We start from the raw sequence: 15,120 nt of genomic DNA, 5'->3' as shown, positions 1-15,120 counted from the left end.
CAAGACTGAGATGTGCAGACCCAGAAGGTGCTCTGTGGAAATTTCATCCAGCCGTCCCGTGTACGGACCTGTCAGTAGGAGAACGTGGTGATCACTGACACCTAGTCCAAATGGAAATTGTCTCCTCCAGGAATATACTCAGTGGAGCATAAAAAATAAGCATCAATGCACCACGGTTCTTTCTCTTGTGACGGAAGTTACGGAAGATGGATTAGAGTTTTTGTGTTTCTAAGGCACAAACCTGTAGCGGTACCAGAAAGAGCAGATGTATGTGCAAGGGCTCAGACGTAAAAGAAACTTGATCGGAGCTTTCCAAAAACTGACAGTTCCAGAAATGTGCATGAAATGAGCACTAGCTAGTTGTGAAGACGAAAGGAACTGCTCTAAAATATTCCTACCAACTCTCCGCCCCCAAAACAAAAACCAACCCCACCACACCGTTTGATCAGCGGTGTTGGTTCCCTGAGTTAACTGTGCAGATTCCTCTATTTGAAAACAGACACGAGCAGCAAAATCTAGTCCTAGTTTTTCCAATGGCTGGTTATTTTCAAAAAACTTAAATCACGTTAAAAGTTTTTTAGTGTTTGTTTATTTTCGTGTGAGAGAGAGACACACACAGAGTGCAAGCGGGGGGAGGGGGAGGGGGGGGGGTAGACACAGAGTCGGAAGCCGGCTCCGGGCTCTGAGCGGCCAGCACAGAGCCTGACGCGGGGCCCGAACCCGTGAGCGGAGCTGCCGCTGGTTGCACACGTAACCGACTGAGCCACCCAGGCGCCCCTGAGTCACTTCACAGAGCCTCACTTTATGCGCCCTTCCTGATCGTCGCATTGCCATCTTGGGTTCTTGGCGTCTGACGCTGCAGCCCTGCGGGGGCTGCGGCCTGACATTCGTGACGCAGTTCTCACTTGCGTGTTTGTGCTTTGGACTGCTTTGACCCGTGAGCGTGTTTTTTCGAGGAAGGTTGACACTCGCGTCTGGCTCATGCCCCCGCTGTTCTGGCTGCTGCTGCGGCCGGACTACCCACCGCAAGCTTCGGGGGGGGGGGGGGGTAGGGGAGGATTGCTAGGGCGGTGACTAGCGCCTTTGTGGTGTTTCCAGGGCATATGGTGTGTGCAGGGTAGTCTAGTGACGGTTGCACGGTTTGTCCGACCCACAGAACGTGAGCCCTGATGTGGAGTTTGGGTGCTCGGGAGGCAGGCGGTGTGGTCATCGGCGGTGACGACTCGGGGGGGGGGGGGAGACATGCGTAATGGGGGTGGGGGAGGCTGTGCGTGTGTGAGGGCAGGGGGGTATGGGACGGGTCTGCACCTTCCTCTGGAGTTTTCTGTGAACCCTGAAACCGCTCTCCTAAATAAAGTCTGCTTAAAAAAAAATACTGTCTTGTCTTTTATGACCTGGCCTTGGAGGGCCTAGCATCACTTCTGTCCCCGTCCCAACCAACGCAGATTTAATTCGGAGGGAATGCGGGCTCTACCTTTGGATAATGGAGGAGAGAGAAGCGAATGTGGCCCCGGGAACCGTTTTTGGGGCCATTGTTGGAAAAGCCCATCTGCCACAGCAGTCTAGTCCCGGGTTGTTTGTTTGTTTGTTTTATAAATGTTTATTTATCTTGAGAGAGAGGGAGAAAAAAGAGAGAGAGAGCACGCAAGCAGCAGGGAGGGGCAGAGAGCGAGGCAGAGCGAGAATCCCAAGCACACTCTGTGCTCTCAGCGTGGAGCCCGATGTGGGGCTCAGTCTCACAAGTTGTGAGCCCACGTCCTGTGCTGAAATCAAGAGTCGGATGCTTACCCAACTGAGCCACCCGGGTGCCCCTGTCCAGTCCCAGTTTTAATGTTACCTTTTCCACTTGGCGTTTGCTTGCTCCTAAATTGTGACCCAACGCGAAGTCCAGAGCCTCAGATCCAAGGTTTTAGACTGACTGACGCTAAATCCAACGTCTCAGTTCAAAGTTTTAGACTATCACGGGAGAACTTTTCTCCCACTTAGAGCCCAGACAAGGGTGGATAATCTTCCACATAATTCTTTCTATGCCAGTTGGACTTTCCCAAGTTCAGTCTTTTGTGGACAACGTTGCCTTCTGAAGGTCAGGGTTCCTATAACTGCCTCTGTTTTATTTTTTTTTTAGGCATCCTTCTCCCTCACTGGATGGAGCTCCCCCAGAACGGCCCCTGTGTCTCCACTTTGTATTGAACAACAAACACAGACACCCGTTCTCTGGTAGATGCTCCCCGAGTGTTTCTGAAGGGACACGAACTCTCTTCTATTTTGACCTCCTGCTTCTGTCCTTTATTCAGTACCCATTCATTCCTGCTGACTTCATCACATTTCATCTTGGTGTTTTTTTAAAAACATGATTTGTTGTTTAAAGACTCCCTGACGTTCCTGGAGATACAGGCCTGTAGATAACCAATAAATTAATAATGTTGTCGGTTTGGCATTTATATGATCCTCTATATTTGCAAAGCAGCAAGCGTAAATATTTCAGTGCAATGCACTTAGAAGGCAGCAGGGTAAAAAAGCACCCCCCCCCCCCACCCCGCCGTGCCTCTGCGGGGTGATGCTTCCATTCCTGTTCTAGCCACATTCTAAAGAAAATCCAAATTCCATACTTCCTCCTTGCAGTGTATCTCGGGTGGACATTGGGGGTCCTTTAAAAAGGCTGTGGCCTCCAACAGTGAGTGAGGTTTGGGGGTTGAGAGCTGCCCCCCTCGATCCTGGCTGAGCTCTCTGTGTTCCCATTTCTCCAGAGCTACTGATCAGTGTTTCCGTGATGCAGTTTGTGGATCTAACTGACGAAGCCTGTCCCCCTGGGGACAAATGCAGTTAGGAGAAATAAACCACGGACAGAGTGTGTTTCAGATACAATTTTAGAGGCGCCTGGGTGGCTGAGTCGGTCGAGTGTCTGACTCCTGATTTCAGCTCGGGTCATGACCTCAGGGTGTGGGGATCGAGCCCTGTGTCGGGCTCCGTGTTGAGCTATTATGTGTCTCCCTCTCTCTCTGCCCCTCCCCTGCTCTCTCTCCCTCTCTCTCTCAAAATAAAGAAGTAAACACTAAAACAAAATAAAATAAAATAAAATAAAATAAATTTAAATGTTAGTTTAGTTTTGAGAGAGAGAGAGCATTAGCAGGGGAAGGGCAGAGAGAGAGAGAGAGAGGGACAGAGGATCTGAAGCGGGCTCCATGCTGACAGCAGCGAGCCCGACGGGGGGCTCGAACCCACGAACCACGAGATCATGACCCGAGCCAAAGTCAGGTGCTCAACCAGCTGAGCCACCCAGGTGCCCCCTCCCCCAACTAAAATACAATGTTATGCTTACTAACCATTATTTATTGGCAGAATCTTTTCAACAACTTTCCCAGAATATCTGTATGTCTCCTCCTCCCCTCAGCAAATGTTCCCCATTGGTTCTCACAGGGATGACTCTGAATTTTCCATGCCGATGGGGAGCCTGGGGCTGTTTTAAGCCTTAGCCCCTTCCCCCACCCCCCAACTTCACTCTAGCATCATTTAACCTTCTGCCCCCTCCCTGCGATCCAGCTATTCTGTGGGTTGCTTGATTAAGCAGCAAACATTGGCTTACTGGAACTTCAGCCTGTTCCTTTAAGTTTAATGATGTGAATGGTAATGAGAATCATAACTGATATTTGTACCGTGCTTTGGATGCTTTGGAGTTTATAGCACATTTTCACACTATTTTGCAAAGTAAGATGCGATGGCTCCACGGACAATTGTCTGGAAATGCTGCTCTCATTCAGACACTTGGTAGCACGTTCCTGGGCTGTGGCCACGGATTTGGCTCTCTGCCTTCCCGGCATCCTGCACGGCTGGTGGTGCCGTCTTTGATTTGGATTGTGTCACGTCACTGATCAGAAATCTTCAAGGTCCCACAGTCACCGATGTAAATATAAAGGTCACATCCCTTAGCCTGCTGTTTAAAATATTCCAGAATCGAGGGGCGCCTGGGTGGTTCAGTTGGTTGAGCGTCCAGCTTCGGCTCAGGTCATGATCTTGTGGTTCGTGGGTTCAAGCCCCCATCGGGCTCTGTGCTGACTGCTCGGAGCCTGGAGCCTGCTTCGGATTCTGTGTCTCCCTCTCTCTCTCTCTCTCTCTGCCCCTCCTCAACTCCTGCTCTATGTCTCTCAAAACTAAATAAACATTAACAAAATGTTCAGCACAAAATCCATCTGATGATCAAACAGATCTTTCCCTCATTACCTTCCTACCCCATATTGTTTGTGTGATCCCTATGTCTGATTAAAAAAAAACAAACAAAACTGGTTAATTTTTAAAAAATTTTTAAAGTTACATCCAAATTGTTAGCATATAGTGCAAACAATGATTTCAGCAGTAGATTCCTTAGTGCCCCTGACTCATTTAGCCCGTCCCCCCTCCCACAACCCCTCCAGCAGCCCTCTGTTTGTTCTCTACATTTAAGAGTCTCTTCTGTTTTGTCCCCCTCCCTGTTTTTATATTATTTTTGCTTCCCTTCCCTTATGTCCATCTGTTCTGTGTCTTAAAGTCCTCATATGAGTGAAGTCATATGATACTTGTCTTTCTCTAATTTCGCTTAGCACAATACCCTCTAGTTCCATTCACGTAGTTGCAAATGGCAAGATTTCATTCTTTTTGATTGCCGAGTAATACTCCAGTGTATGTATATACCACATCTTCTTTATCCATTCATCCATCGATGGACATTTGAGCTCTTTTCATACTTTGGCTATTGTTGATAGAGCTGCTATAAAAATTGGGGTGCTTGTGCCCTTTTGAGACAGCACATCTGTATCCCTTGGGTAAATACCTACTCGTGCAATTGCTGGGTCATAGGGTAGTTCTATTTTTAATTGCTTGAGGACCCTCCATGCTGTTTTCCAGAGTGGCTGCACCAGTTTGCATTCCCACCAGCAGTGCAAAAGGGTTCCTCTTTCTCCACATCCTCGCCAACATCTGTTGTTGCCTGAGTTGTTAATGTTAGCCGTTCTGATAAGTGTAAGGTGGTATCTCATTGTGATTTTGATTTGTATTTCCCTGATGATGAGTGATGTTGAGCATTTTTTCGTGTGTCGGTTGGCCATCTGGATGTCTTTGGAGAAGTGTCTATTCTTGTCTTTTGCCCATTTCTTCACTGGATTATTTGTTTTTTGGGGTGTTGAGCTTGATAAGCTCTTTACAGATTTTGGATACTAAGCCTTTATCTGATATGTCATTTGCAAATATCTTCTCCCATTCCATCGGTTGCCTTTTAGTTTAGCTGATTGTTTCCTTCGCTGTGCAGAAGCTTTTTATTTTGATGAGGTCCCAATAGTTCATTTTTGCTTTTGTTTCCCTTGCCTCCGGAGATGTGTTGAGTAAGAAGTTGCTGTGGCCAAGGTCAAAGAGGTTTTGCCTGCTTTCTCCTCGAGGATTTTGATGGCTTCCTGTCTTACGTTTAGGTCTTTCATCCATTTTGACTTTATTTTTGTGTATGGTATAAGAAACTGGTCCAAGTTCATTTTTCTGCACATCGCTGTCCAGTTTTCCCAGCACCACTTGCCGAAGAGACTGTCTTTTTTCCATTGGATATTCTTTCCTGGTTTGTCAACGATTAGTTGGCCAGACGTTTGTGGGTCCATTTCTGGGTTCTCTGTTCTGTTCCACTGATCTGAGTGTCCGTTTTTGTGCCACAAAACTGGTTAATTTTAAACATACCTAATTTTCCTTACTACCTAGGTAGGTACGGTCTTTGTAAGGATTCTAGATGCTACAACAGGTAAAACCCTGAATCTCAGTAGTTTTATACGACAAGACTGTAGTTTGCACTCAATGCGACCTTCCGATGTGGCTTCCTGGTTAGAAGAAGCCATTTGTTTCCACAAGGGGTGTGGACACAGAGACAAGTGACAAATCTGGGTCATTTTTGTCTCATTCAACTGCAGTGAGTATGCTCCACATCAAGAAACTTAAGAACAAGGAATGGCCAGCTCCTTGACGTTTTGTAGCTGGGGCTTCCTCTCTGGCTCTTGGGATCATTTTTCCTCTGTTCCAAGACGAGCTTTGCTCTAAACTGCATGGCAGCAAAGCAAATGGCTGAAATGATAACGGGATGATAACTCCACTTAAAGCACAAAGTCCTGGAAGTGAAAAGGAACAAGGCTTACACTGTGGCGATTCAGGTGCTCAGAGGTAGTCTGTGGTTATTTCTGTCTGCAGACCCTTAAACCCCATCATGGATGGGCACCTGGGTGCCTCAGTTGGTTGAGCGTCCAACTCTTGATTTTGGCTCTGGTCACGATCCCAGGGTCGTGGGATTGGGCCCCGTGTTGGGTTCTGCGCTGAGTGTGGAGCCTGTTTGGAATTTTCTCTCTCTCTCTGTCCCTCTCTACCCTGCTCGTGTGCATGCTCTCTCTCTCAAACAAACAAACAAACAAATAAATAAATAAAAATATATAAACCCCATCATGGAGATGGGTGGCTTTCTTCTTGTCAGGCTGTTCTGGTCTGGGCAAGAGTATCCAAATTACAACCATGATGGGCCCTCCTAGAGACATCTGGCCCTCTCTCTTGTAGCAACTAGAATGTATCCACAGTGCAATCTTGATAATTTACCTCCCACCCATTACAAATGCCCTGTGTTACTGGAAAGAACATTATCTGTCCATTCATTGTCTAGTGGCCCTTCCGATGCACCTTAATTCCAATGCACCTTCCAATGAACCGCACAAAGGATTGGGGCTTTTTTATCTTGAACTGAGGAGAGCTTTAGGGCCAGGCCTGGAACAGGGTTCAGTTCAATACAACGCAGCATGCCAACCTTCAAAAAGACCACCAAGGTCGCCTGCTGACAAAGCAACACTGAATTTATTACTAATTGCAGTAAAGGAGTCCCTGGCACCTTGATAGAGTCTTAATAGTCTTAGAAGAGAAAAACCCAGGATGGATGTTTATAGGATTTGGGGGTCTGGGGGACCATTTGAGTCATGTATTATTCAGATGCATGGATCGTTAGGGTGTTTCTGAAGCAGTCACTAACGTAATTTGTGACTTCATCATCCTGGGAAACAGTATCCTGGAATAGGGTCATGATAATGTGGAGGGTCTTTGCTCTTGATCCTCTCGTGCCGTGGGGTGGCAGGCACGTTGCCCTCTGGCACGTCACGGGCTTATCGAGCGTTGACCCTGTGCCAATAAGGGGCATCCGAGCGGAAGACGGACCGAACAAGTGACCTGGCAGCACTGGTCCACAAAAGAAGAAACCTCTTCAGGTAAGCTGCATCGAATTCTAAAGTAGACACCAGTCCCTGAAAACAAAGGTGCCATACATGTGACTTGTTAAACTCACATCGGCTTTGATACCTCTCAGTTCAACCAAATGCAGGATGAGGCAGCAAATGCCCCCTGGGCACTGGCTCTGCCAGGCACAGGTGCTGGGGACAACGAGCTGAAGAGAACCCGATTCTCTCCCGCGTGGACACGGCGTGTCAACCCTGCAGCGGAGGCAGGCACAACGTGGCGAGCATGAGGCCAGAGTGATGACTTCTGGGGCAGATCAGGAAGCCTTCCTCCCTGCAGAGGCTGACTGTGCGTCTCAGGTAAGATCCAGCCCTATTTCTCTAGCCGCTAGATGGACGTCTAACCCTGAATAGCAGCCATCATGTAAGTCACACCTTCTAGCCTCTGGGGAAGATGAGAGCGGTTCCCAAGAGCGAAGCCTTGGCCGAGGACAGGCTGGAGTCCTCAAGGGATCTCTGAGAAGGGGATTGAGCTTCCACTGGGGCGGAGGGGGTACAGGAGTTAGAAAGGGGGCGAGATTTGGGCCAATGCTGTCACTGAGCAACCCCCCAAGGATTTACTGGAGCAGGAACCCAAGCAGATAACCCACGCGAAGTGATCTGCGACCAGCGGACGTGTTTTCTGTTGTGATATTTACTACCTTCGGTGGCTATTTCCCTTCCAATGAGCACACCCTGTCTCTTCGGCTATTCTGCACCCTCCCGATACGGAGGGCTCACGTCTCTTTGTGTTTCAAGTGGCCCGTCAGCACGCCCTGCACATAGAAAGTTTCAACACCGGGGGCCTATGGGTCCAGCTGGAAAGGCACTTCTTGGTATGAGAACCCTCTGGTGGAGAACCAGACGCTTTCCCCAGATTCGCTGCCTGCCACTGAGCTTTGTGTCACCGGGCAGTTGCTTCAGCCTCAGGGCCGAGAGGACCTGGGATGGTCCCAATTTTCGTCTGCTGCCAGGCACTGGGCTAGGCGCGTCAGCTGTTCCTTTGCCTGAAGAACGGAGGCCTCTGAGCATGGGACAAAGGGTCCACTTAATATATGGCAGTCCAGCGTTCTGCAGAAAAGACTGCCCTGCCCCCCTGCTCCCAAGTGGGATCTACGTGGGCAGATTGAAGACTGACGCCTAGGCAAGGATCCCGCAAATGGGTCCTGAGGCAGCAGGGTCTGAGAGGAATATAGTGAGAGCTGGCGGTTGGAGAAGGAGGGGACAACGGCTATGTGAGTCTGGGGTGACTGATACGTTGAAATTGGGCTCGACTATGTCATGCGTTTCATTCCTGAGCGTGCGAGAAAGAGGAGGGCAGAGTTACCTTCAAGTAATGTTAATGCTGAATGTTCTCACATTCAGCCATGCCCTATGGGAATGTCACAAGTTGCCTACGGTAATACCACCTAGTGGCGTCCCCCTCTGTCGCTCACCAACCCTCCCCCCCCTTTTTAAAAAGTCTTTGGGATTCCTGTTTATCTCTGGTCTCTGAGGAAAGGGGGCCAACAAACTCGAGGGTGAGGTCATGTACATCACGGCCCCCTTATTTCTAGATTATCTCTAACACGAAGCAGAATAAAAGTGAGATTCTCCACTGCCCCCGAGGTAACTACCTGAACCTTCCTTGTTGGCACGCGTCACTTACCCCGCCCCCCACGCGTGACATAGATCCGCTTTTGTGATCCAAAATAGCCTCTTACAACTCGTAGAAGTTAGTGTTTCTGAGAAAAAAATGTATTTGGCTTGGAAAGACCAAAGGAACCGGGGCCTCCCCATCTACATGAGAAACAGTAGGCAGGAGAGACAGGCGAGGACACGGGTGCGGGGCAGACGACAGTGTCCTCGGGTGAAATCAGTGTCTGCTGGGGAGAAAAGAGGCACGCTGGGGGTCTCCGAGGGGCAGACCGCATACCGGCCCTCACTCCGGGCCGCAGCGCTAAGGAGGGGTTGTTAGAACCCCACAAGTAAGTTCTAGGAAATAGGAACCTGAGGGGCGTGTGGGCCCCGGAAGGCATCGGGAGGTGTCCTTGGTCCTGACAGCCCCACCAGGGGGCTTGGTGTAAACCCACTCCGTTTACTGGTGACATCGCCCCGAAATCACACTCTTCACTGAGTGTGGGTGAATCACACACCCTGTGGCTCCCTCCCTCCCAGGGGAGTTGAGAACCTTGACAGCCGCGCCCTGTGTTCTGTCACACCCGCCCCTTCGCCTCCACGGTCCCTCCTGACCCACGCTCTTTGCTCTCTCCCAGGAATCTGGAAATCGTCGTCAGATTCCAGTTCAGTTTCGGCTGGCCTTCCAGAGATGGCCATGGCCGAGGGTGCCGAGGAGGGGCCACCTTCCACCCTCTGTCCTCCATGTTGCCCTCTCTCCCGTGCAGCTGGAGAGGCCGAGGACTCCGGGCAGCTGGGAGAGAAGCAGACAGATGGGGCAGGAGACAGAGTGCTAAAAGACCCAAGGCGGCCAAAACAATTTCCCATTTGCTCCAGTAACACTTGAAGGCAGGGTCTCGGTCTCCCAGCCTCTGAGAGGTAGGAGCCTAACTTCAGTAAGCGCCGGTTAGCAAGCCCAGGTGCGTGTCACCTGCACCCACCTCCCCTCCCACCTTTTTTGTAATTTTTCACTTCCCGGACTCTGCCGGGCCCCTGCTCCCCCTCTGGCCCCCCTCGCATTCCCTCAGACTCCCTTTAAAACACCCACTTGGGGCGCCTGGGTGGCTCAGTCGGTTGAGCGTCCGACTTCGGCTCAGGTCACGATCTCGCGGTCTGTGAGTTCCAGCCCTGCGTCGGGCTCTGGGCTGACAGCTCAGAGCCTGGAGCCTGCTGCGGATTCTGTGTCTCCCTCTCTCTCTGGCCCTCCCCCGTTCATGCTCTGTCTCTCTCTGTCTCAAAAATAAATAAACATTAAAAAAATTTTTTAAAACACCCACTTACCTCTGTGCAAGTCAAAGCAGAGTTCAGTTCCTGCTGGAATCTTCCCTATCGCTGATTGAATCTGTCCCTGCCACTTTAGCGCCTGCCTTTGACACCTTCCTCTTATCGGCGCCGCCTAAGACCGGTTTGGCGTTTTTTTGGACAGCGGTTCCAGGTCAAAGGCAGTCAGCAACCCCATCACCTGCCATCAAGCCAAGTTGGCACATCCTTTATTTGCGCCATCAGCTTAAAAAAAGTAAGCTATCGGCAGGCTTTTAGTCTCATCTCTTGGAAGTCTGTTGAATTATTCTCGAAGGAAATTCTGTCACAGGATGCATTATCAGTCTTCCCCAGCCTATGCAGTATGGAATTTGATCAGCACATCTCCGAATCTTCTTCCTGTGTATTAGCAGAAATAGTCACAGGACACAGACTGTGAGAGTTGTAACTACCAGAAGCCACTTTCCTGGATCAGAGACCGTGTTTGCCTCAGCTCTCAGATAATGAAAAATTTGAATTAAGCCTCCCTGACCCTGATCCTTCTGAGTAAGTGAAGTTCATAGCGTTATTTTTTTTAAGTTTATTTTATTTATTTTGAGAGAGAGTGAGCGAGCACACACAGGAGGGGTAGAGAGAGGGAGAGAGAGAGAATCCCAAGCAGGCTCCACACCAGCAGCACTGAGCCCGATGTGGGGCTATACCTCACTACCGTGAGATCAGAACCTGAGTCGAGTTCGAGGTGGAGGCTTAACCTACTGAGCCCCCCAGGCGCCCCGAGTTCATAGCATTACTATTAAAGGTTTGAGCAAGTGTTGTGTGAGTGTTCCCCGTTGTGTTCCCGTACAGAATACACACCAGGAACTACTGGGGCTTTGGATTTGCAGATGGACCCCAAACAGCCAGCAGACATTTTTAGTAAAGCTGGCTTTAGCTTTTTTTCCTTGAATGTCTGTAGTTGAGTCACAGGGTGCTGTCCAGCCCTTAGGAAAGCAGACTCATCACCTTGATGGCTGGCGTCTCCTGGAGGTTTCCGCGCCCGGATTTCACTAAGATCGCTTTCTCTCCCTTGGTTTTAGTGCTCAGAACTTTCTGTAGGGGCTTGAGGCGCCCAGAGGAGGGGGGGGGGGGTGTCTCAGGGGATTCAATCCTAGCGCGTGGGATTCAGGTGGGCGGGAGAAATCACCGAGGGCAAACTGGAAAGGTCTGCGGGGAATGGGAGAGTGCTGGCCACACCGGCCTCGCCCTGGTGAGGACGAGGGGCGGGGTGGGTGGCTGCAGGTGGGGCGGGGGGTGGGGGCAGACTTGGGTTTTCTGCCTCTGGGTATGCATGGTCGGCCTCGTGAAATCAGCCGTATAACCCAGAACTCTGCACCCCCGTGTCCGTGCAGCACTGGATCTGGGAGCCTGCGGACCACCGGCGGACCACAGGCGGACTGTGAAGGTCCGCAGAGCGCATGCTCCGGACGCCTCTACCTCTTCACCGCTGCAACCCCGAGGCTCGACACTAGGTGGCAGCAAAGCGCCGGCCCAACAGCGTCTGCAGTCTTCTGCGGCAGAACTTGAAAAAAAGTGGGGCCGCAGATTTTCCTTTCAGAGAAGGACCCACCCAAGCAAGACGAGCAGCTGTGAAGACAGCAATAGAGATAACTGAACAGTCGTCAGGACAAAAATGCCTTCTGAATAGGATGGGCAAACAAACCAGACCCCCCCCCCCCCGCCCCCACCGCAACGGGCCATCGTTTATGAAACCCCTCCGAGGACGATACAATGCAATTTTGGTCGATGCTTCGGAGCCGATCATTTGATATTGGGTGTGGATATTCTCTGAGGCCCGTTCTCCCGGCAGTTTGGCACCTAAAATGTGAAAGTCTCATGAAAGTTTACTGGCCGCAGAGGAGGTAGTTCTGCACGCTTTGGTGACGTCCGTCATGGTGACCTCGCGTCGTGGGGCCTCGTGTAGATCAATACGTGGATCCCAGACTGATGTTAACACGGGGTTTCTTTCTAACTGACAGGGATTAGCTCGGGAGGAAGAATCCACCTGCTTTTAAGGCAGAGCCTTCGGGGAGTAGACCACTGGGCCCATCGCATGACACAGCCCTGTCCAAGCTGCATCCCAGAGCAAGGAGAGGGACAAATGGGGGACCGAGGGGGCGGTGAGAGCAAGCACTTTGCTAGGGTCTGAAACCCCCGAGTCCCGTCTCCCAAAGACCAAATGGTTCTTAGAATTTAGTGAACCCGCCCCCATCATCCCTGCTCCCCACACCCACCCCTGCTCTTGCTTCAGCAGGGTATTTTTAGAGGGCCAGCAGAGTTCTTTGAAGAAGCCAGCCCGTTTCAGCTGGGCCTGCTGCGCTTGGAAAAGCAATCTTCTTGCTGAAGACCAGTGTTTCGGCTTGCCCGAAAGCTATTCACGTGGCTCCAGGGTGGGCCTGGAAGCTGCGAAAGGGCAGGGAGAGGAAGCAAGAATCCGAGAGAGAGGGAGAGCTCCTGTCAGATTACTCTTCCTCTCATTTGTCGTCACCGAAGCCGCCTACAGTTTCAAGGGCAGTGGAGAGCTGTACGTTTACAGAGGATGAGACACCCATCTGGGCGGCGGTGTTGAGGTCCTCACCTTTCAAAGTCTCCCTGCGACCTCAGCGAGACATAACGTGGCCCGCGTGCACCTTGCGTTCTCTTAAGAGCCTGGGTGATCGATGAGATCTATCTACTTGCTGTCCCGTCCCGGTCAGTGGACCACTTCACCCACATAGTGTGCGTTGTAGGCCTCCTCTTTCTGATATTTACATGCTACCTGAAATCCCTCCTTCCTCAGAAAGCCTTCTTTGCTTAACGAAGGCGAGTTGGGATCCCACACATTCAAACTCTACAATTCTGTTTTCACGTGTGACCTCACCGAAACTGCTTGATGTCTTTGCTGACAGCGTAAAGCGGTTCCTGGCAAATTTGCATATGAATGCTAGGTTTGCCCATAACTGGCGTTTTCCCTGCGTTTCCAGAATTACTGTGCTGTGTCTCAGATTTCCGTTTGCCAGAGGGCATGCAAATGGGGAGGCAGACAAGAAGACCATCAAGCAAATCCATGTATAAACTATAACGTGCAAAAACATGGCCATGGCCGCTTTGTCACTTGCAAAGAGATGTCAAGGACTTTTTATCTCACTTGACCTTTGCAAAGACTACTATCCACATCTTAATTGGGAAATTGAGGCTCAGATAGATACAGTAGGGCATTGGTATGGGGCACTCTTCTATTCAAGATCTATGCCTACCCTGAACTATACAGCATAACCTGCTGGTGGGGGGGGGGTGTATATCGTCCATGCACACGCCCAGCAGTTCAGCGAAGGACAGAGGTCTAGAACATGGCAAGGGGCAGGAGCCTGTTGGGTGAATAAGGCAGCCCCATAATCCCAAGCCCCACCCTACCCAATGGGCATATTCACCCCGAAGGCAGAACTGGAGGGAATGCGACCGTCTTCCCAGGGCAGTGCAGGTGAGTCTTCAGTCAAAGACAGCTGGGAGCCCTGGTTTCTGGAGAAGGTCGGGTGCTCATCAGGCACCAAGTTCAGATGGGGTCTGACTTGTCAATTTGCAGCTGATGCCTCAATGACATTTGTGGGCTGGCGGCTGCCTCCACGACTGAGGCTGCGCAGGTGGTTGAGGGTGGGTCCCAACTCCTCAGGCCTGGAGCGCTCTGGCTGCCCAAGGCCTGCTGAGGGGTGCCTACTGCTCATGTCCACGTAGTTCAGGGGAACCGGAGATAGGGCACAGGGCAAGGTTCAAGGGAGGCCTGGTCACAGGAGCTGTCTTTCGGAGGAACATGCCATCTGTCTAAGTGTAAGCCATAACCTACCCAATAGTGAACATTTTCCCTGAAGGCAATTCCCTGGAGGAATCTCAATTGCAACGCAGGGTGGGGGGCGGGTGCTGGGAGGGCTGGCCTGAGTGTCTTCCCGTGACTCAGGGCTGCCCTAGTGCTGGAGAAGCCCCACGTTCCGCCATGTATCAAGTCCAAAGGCAGCTCCCGCCTCAAAGAGATCTGTGCGGTGGAGAGCCTCCTTCCACCCAGATCCTCTGCAGGCGGTTCGGGACCAGCCTAAGCTCCACAGGCCTGGACGGCCCCGGCAGCCCTGGGCAGACAAGGGGGTGCCTGCTGTGCAGGTGCGAGCTGACACTCAGGTCAGGGGAGCCAGGGACCCAGAAGACAGCAGCTCTTGGGAGAGGCGGGGTCGCAGGAGTGGGCTACTGGGGGCATCTGGCATCTATCACACTCCAAGCCCCAAGTGACACCAATGCACGTATTGTCCCTTCAGGGAAAGCTGGAGGAGTCTACACTGCTTGGCAGGCTGCAGGGACATCTTTTGCAAACAGACACCTGGGAGCCCTGAGGACTGGTAAGCTGGGGGTCCCAGCACACAACCAGTCCCAATGGTGACCGTCACCCCGTTTAAAGCTGCCGCCTCAGAATGACTTTTGGGGCCAGGTGTCCTTCTCCCAAGAAACTCAGCAGGCGATCGTGCACCAGCAGGAGCTGCGTGGACCTGGAGAGCCCCGCTGAGCTCCGGGGCGGGGGGGGGGGGGGGGGGGGGGGGGGGAAGGGGGTGAAGCACCGTTGTGCGCATGCGCTAGGGCCCCTTGCGCATGCCCCGTCCCTTCTTGGCGAAGCTGGAAACCCAGGCGAGAGCAAGTGTCTGGAAAGGTTAGGTCAAAGGTGTAAGCTCTTGGGGGGGGGGGGGGGGGCGGATCAAAACCTCTCTCGAAATCCAATTCCTTGGACACTGAAGTCCAAAGCCTTGTTTGGGCGGCTTAATCTGTTCCAAATTTAACCTCATTAGGTCCTGGACACACATTCATAATGACAATGCTGTGAGCTGTGTTAAGATCGATTAAAAACCAACTTGAAAATTGGGGCTGCATGGGGCCACTCTTTTTTGTGACCTTTCAGAAGGGA

General features: G+C 51.4%; 1 long non-coding RNA gene across 1 annotated transcript; it reads left to right on the top strand.

Annotated features, from left to right (window-relative positions):
* The first annotated feature begins 3,530 nt into the window (after positions 1–3,530).
* Positions 3,531–14,729, top strand: LOC128313032 (uncharacterized). Its single transcript, XR_008293142.1, has 3 exons — positions 3,531–7,571; positions 9,506–9,785; positions 11,555–14,729. It is a non-coding gene; the product is annotated as an uncharacterized LOC128313032 (long non-coding RNA).
* Positions 14,730–15,120: the final 391 nt, after the last annotated feature.

This window comes from Acinonyx jubatus, chromosome E4 (assembly GCF_027475565.1).
Source record: "Acinonyx jubatus isolate Ajub_Pintada_27869175 chromosome E4, VMU_Ajub_asm_v1.0, whole genome shotgun sequence".
NCBI lineage: Eukaryota > Metazoa > Chordata > Mammalia > Carnivora > Felidae > Acinonyx > Acinonyx jubatus.
The sequence above is the reverse complement of the archived record's forward strand: the minus strand, read 5'-3'. Positions and strand labels throughout refer to the sequence as shown.